Below are 6,032 nucleotides of genomic sequence, written 5' to 3' on the forward strand. Positions count from 1 at the left end.
ATTATTCTCTCTTTAACGAATACTATCATTGTTCGAAGCGACTCTCACTCTCAATTTACTACGAATATTGAAAATTACTCTCGATCCTCGAGAGTCCTTTTTCTTCTCTTCTCGCGTCGGATCGCGAAGACGCGAGATCACAAAGAAAAGAAAACAATCGTCGACGCGAATCGAAAAGAATCGTTGCTCGTGTTGCAATAGAGGTCTATCAATTTCCTGGTCGGTGGAGGTCGTAGATCCGAAGACTGATCGTGCAATTAACGGCTTTCTCTTTTATTCCATCCTGGGACCGTTCGATCTTATCGGCAATTAATTTTCGTACGATTCCAGTGGGGTCATTATGTAAACGATCGTCCCTAGGCGGATCGTTACCAATGCTGCTCCCCCACGCGTCTCCCCCTCCTCTCCTCTCCTCTTTTCTCTTTCATTTTCTTTCTCTTTCCCTTCTCCACTTTTCTTTTCTTTTCTTTTCTTTTCTTTTCTTTTCTTTCCTTTTTTTTTTGTCCCTATCATTCCCGTTCTCTCTATCGATGCACGTAGCTCGGTCTAATTATCGGTACGCGGCCTAAGCGCGTGTACACGAGGCGATCTTTCCTTTTTCCGATTTTAACTGGATCTCTCAATACGTCTAGGATTTATTTGTGGCTTAATCGGTCGGTGGAAGGCTGGATACATTTCTCTTGCCACGAATTTCGCGTTTCCACGCAATTGGATCTCTCTCTCTCTCTCTCTCTCGATCCGGTTGCGGAATTTATTTGTGACTTAATCGAAACGAGGAAATTGTTGGACAGTTTGCTACACTGAAATTGTTTAGTTTCTTTTTCTGTTATAATGTAAATGGATTGCAAATAGGGACAGGAATTTACGCGTGATTGATCCGGTTGGATCGAGATCGGACGAGATGGAATTGAGAGATCGTTGTCCTTTTCGTCCTTCTTAAATTGAACGTGGTAAAAAAAAAGGAGGGGGAGGATAATTCATGAAAACGTATCTATATATCCGGAGATAAAAAGATTCGAAATTTTCGAAATTTTTTGAATATTCGGAACGCAGTTGTTACATCTATGTTTGAACGAACAAAATACGCACGTGCGTGTGAAGGTGTACATCGGTTCATCGTCCTCCCCCTCTCGAGGACCTCGAGCTCGAGGAATAATGCCAGAAGACATTAGCCACCGATTTACATAAATACCCCTGCCACGTTTGTTTCACTGCCATCCTCGATTCGCTTCTCTTCGCCAGACCCCAAAGTGTCTCATTATAATTAAGAAGTATCCTGAAAATTAACCGACAGAAAAACCGGTGCCGGTTTAGGGAGATGAGTAGGTGGTGCCGGTCCAAATGGGCTTCTAAAAGTTTCTCGCCCTTCATCCTCCGCCGAGGAGCATTCCTTTCATTGCAACCAACAAATTTTATGATCCTACGAATTTTCACTCTCTTCTTTTTTCTTCTTTTTCTTGTGCAAATTAGTAATTCCAATTTCTTCGAACGTATCATTTTATGCCTCCATTTTCCTTTTCCGAATGGAAGATATTCCATTCTTAGTATCACAAAACTTTTTTATTTTTCTTCCATAATTATATTTTCTAATGTCTATTTCAAACGACGAATCAATTTTTCTCCATTCAAAATTTCCTCGAAATTCGACTCGATTCGAAATTTTAAATCATCGTAGAATTGTTTGGATGTATTCTTAATCGCGTAATTTTTTATTTTTTTCATAATTATATTTTCATAGATCGATCGGATTATTTAATATCTACTTCAAACCAATTTTCCTTAACTCATTTCAAAATTCAAATCATCACGTCACATGGTTTAGAGATATCTATTTTTAATCGCGTAATTCCTTTACTTTTTCATAATTATATTTTTATACATCGATTGGATTATTTTGTTATTCAAATCATCATGATTTGGAAATATCTATTCTTAATCGCCTACAATTCCTTTATTTTTTCGAAATTCACAGATTGATCGGAATATTTTATAATATCTACTTCAAATCATTTCAAATTTCAAATCATCACGTCACATGGTTTGGAGATATCTATTCATAATCGCCTACAATTCCTTTACCTTTTCATAATTTTCATAGATCGATTGGACTATTTTGTAATATCTACTTCAAACCAATTTTCCTTAACTCATTTCAAATTTCAAATCATCACATGGTTTGGAGATATTCTTAATCGCCTACAATTTACTTTTTCGTAATTATATTTTCATAGATCGATCAGGTTATTTTGTAATATGTACTTCAAACGAAATTTCCTTATTTCAAATTTCAAATCATCACATGGTTTGGAGATATCTATTCTTAATCGCCAATTTCTTTATCTTTTCGTAATTATATTTTCATAGATCGATCGGGTTATTTTGTAATATCTACTTCAAACGAAATTTCAAATTATTTCAAATTTCAAATCATTACATGGTTTGAAGATATCTATTCATAATCGCCTACAATTCCTTTACCTTTTCGTAATTATATTTTCATAGATCGATTGGATTATTTTGTAATATCTACTTCAAACCAATTTTCTTTAACTCATTGCAAATTTCAAATCATCACATGGTTTGGAGATATTCTTAATCGCCTTCAATTCCTTTACCTTTTCATAATTATATTTTCATAGATCGATTGGATTATTTTGTAATATCTACTTCAAACCACTTTTCTTTAACTCATTTCAAATTTCAAATCATCACATGGTTTGGAGATATTCTTAATCGCCTACAATTCCTTTACCTTTTCGTAATTATATTTTCATAGATCGATCGGACTATTTTGTAATATCTATTTCAAATCAATTTTCAACTCATTTCAAATTTCAAATCATCACATGGTTTGGAGATATCTATTCTTAATCGCCAATTTCTTTACCTTTTCGTAATCACATTTCAAGAGATTCGATCGGAATATTCGAGACGAATGGCGCGACAAAAGCTATCCCGGAACCCGTTAAGCCAGATCAGGTTTACGTGATCGGGGCACGCGCAAGCCCACTTTGTCCAACGACCGATCCCTGTCTCCTAACTGGCAGGCAAATTGAGTCCCGAAGGTAGCACCAGGGGGATCTTGCGGATCGATGTTCACGTCGTTCCCTTGCGCTGTTCGCTACCTCGCCGTGTCTCTCGCGTCGGAACGGCCCGCTCTAAACATCCCATTGTCTTGTCCGTCTCCCGGCCGCGAATCGCCGCCGATTTTTTCCCACCGACATTTGTCAAGCCTCTGCCTCGTTGGGGAATCGGCCGATTTGAATTGCAAAGTCGTCCATGGACCTGGCGTCTCGTCCTCGGGATATCCAACGGGCGGATCGCGGATCGCCCAGATGGAGATGTCGTTTAAGGGTTAAAACCGTGATCCTCTCTACACTCGACCGTGTCCTCCTCTCTCCTCCCCTCGATCTACATCCACGATTGATCTTCCTCGGTCTTATTCGATTCTTCGAGAGTATCTTCGAGTTGGAAATTTCGTTCAGAGAGTTTCAAGTTATGTTGTTTCGTGATCAATCGATTATTTTCAAAGAGTCTCCAAAGTTTGCAATGCTTTTCTCTTCTGATCGCGAGTTTTGGAAATATGTCATATGTCAGCTATTTCGTGATCGAGTTCTCGTTGTAAAATTTGCGATACTTTGAAATTCTTTCTCTGTTGATCGCAAATTTCTCGAATATTTATCGAATATTAAAACTTGAAAAAATTACATAGGACGAATCTAGGGTTACCTAGCTCGTCAACGATCGATCGTTGTCGGCCATTAACAACGATTCCGATATCGAAGGAACGGTTTCCTTCCCCGTTAGGTTTTCCTGGAGCGGCGGTGATCGTGCAGATGCCCGTAGGGTGGTATTCAATCGCGTCACCTCCGCTTCTGTCAACCGATGCCTCCTCCGAACGATCCTCGGGGTTGTCGAGTGATTGATACGAGGTTGGACGGTGGCTAATGTGCCCTCGCGACGAGGAAAGAAAGAAAGGGGAGAAAGGAAAGACGCGTGGATCCGAAAGAGAGGCCTGGACCACCCTTCGGGGGCTTTAAGAGTGGAAGGAACGATCGTCCGGCGGAGGCTCGTTAGTCAGGGCCGTATCAGTCACCGAGAACTACCCTCCCCCCTCCCCGCCTTACCCATTTTTTGCCCTCACTTTTCCTCGTGTGGACGCGTGCCCTTAAAACCAGCTAAATTCTCTGTTTGTTCTGGCCTTCGTTGGACCGAGCTTCCTCGGGGTGGCAATCCTTTTGACGAGTCGTAAGATAATCTTTTACAGTGTTAGGCTCAAATCTCCTTATGCGGATGTTCACGTAAAATCGAATTTTTACTCACTGTATAACTGAATGGAGTTCGAACAGAGTGTGTATTATATTTCGTGTTCTTATAAGTATGTTCTGTATAAGTATATGAATATAATCTTTTTTCAGTTAAGCCAATCCTTTTGCATTAACTGCATTTTTGATCATTCTTATAAGTATAGATTTTTATAGACTATATAACTGAATGGAGTTCAAGTAGAGTGTGTACTATATTTTGTGTCCTTTTGCATAGTGTATGAATATAATCTTTTATTAGGTTAGACCAATCCTTTTGCATCAATTGCACCTCTTTATGGATTTTTATAGACTATATAATAACTGAATGGAGTTCGAATGTATATTATATTTTATGTAAGTGTATAAAAAACCATGATACAAAAATGAAATGCTATTATTTAATTGAAAATATTCAATCTCAAGAGTGAAAGAATAACAGTACCTTTATATATATAACATTAATCATTGTGCATCACGAACAAATGAACTTGACAAGTTCAATCGAACCCTCCTAAATCATCTAACAAAATTCCACCACGTTCTCGACAGAAGCTACTTTTACTATCCCAAATCTAATCCTTTCTCGTGCGCACCGCGAAAAACCGAAGCCCGGTTTCTCTCAAAGGAACAGCATTCGGGATAGATCTCGACTCGATTAATTATCATTATTATAGATACACCGTGCGCAAAAAAAAAAAAAAAAAAGAAAACGATTCCCGATTTCCGTTTCCAAAGGGTCTCTCCTCCACCGCCGCCATGGCTCTTTCTTTTTTTCCACTCGCCGCTAGTTCGAAATCGATTTCCGGGAACCGGGGGACTTTTCAATGCAATTAAAAGCGGAGAACGGGCGCGCGGTGTTTCGATTCCTTGAACGACAGTCGTAAATATCGCTTAGGCGCCAGCCGGTGCCACAAATCAGCCGTGTGTGTGTCTCTCTCCCATCGTGGTGGCTGCTGCGCCACTGTATCGCGCAAAACCTAGAGAGAAACGGTCGTCGGACGGCGTAGGTTGTTTCCCCGGTTTCGCCACGGAACATGGGGGACCCCTCTCTCTCTCTCTCTCTCTCTCTCGACGGGCAACGCTCGATCGACCGTTGAACGAAGAGAGGAGACAGGCCTGGCTCGAATTAATATTCGGCCGGCGATTTAGATTTAGAACACGAATTTGCTGATTAGTTTCTCTCTCCTCGCGCCGCGGACGTCTATACTGCACCACCACCACCACCACCACCTCCCGTCCCTCCATAAATGCCCCGCGCGGGGAGGCTCACCAGGGGTTCACCGCCTCTCGACTCGAGATTCGGCGGCGGTGGCCGAACCTTACTTACTTACCCCTGGAGGGTAAGCTGAAGGGAGGGGGAAGAGAGGGGAGGGGTCAAACAGGAGGGACATTTGTTAAACTTCCCCTCCAAACGCGACAAGTGCGCCGGACACGTCTTAATATATGCATTCAAACGGCCGATGAACACGACTTTACGACTTGTTCGCTGGATAACTCTTGGGGAAAATGAATTTGTTGCCGTTTCGAATCGTAGTTTTAGGAGAAGGGGAGGAGAGAGGGAGGTTGCGGTGGATTAGTGGAGGAAGAGCAGGGGGAGGGAGAAAGAATTCTCTGTTTATAGTTCGTTGATTTTTATTACAACGCTTATTGGTTTTTTTTATCGACGCATTAATAAAATCGTGGTCGTTTTTTTTTTTTTTTTTATATAAATCTCTCGTTACCAAA

The 6,032-nt window shown here is 40.8% G+C and overlaps 1 protein-coding gene across 3 annotated transcripts in view; it reads left to right on the plus strand.

Annotated features, from left to right (window-relative positions):
• LOC102679698 (ubiquitin carboxyl-terminal hydrolase 48-like) overlaps positions 1-6,032 on the plus strand; it is a 77,611-nt gene that overhangs the window by 25,776 nt on the left and 45,803 nt on the right. The window lies entirely within an intron of this gene.

The sequence above is a fragment of the Apis dorsata genome, unplaced genomic scaffold, assembly GCF_000469605.1.
Source record: "Apis dorsata unplaced genomic scaffold, Apis dorsata 1.3 scaffold_269, whole genome shotgun sequence".
Lineage (NCBI taxonomy): Eukaryota > Metazoa > Arthropoda > Insecta > Hymenoptera > Apidae > Apis > Apis dorsata.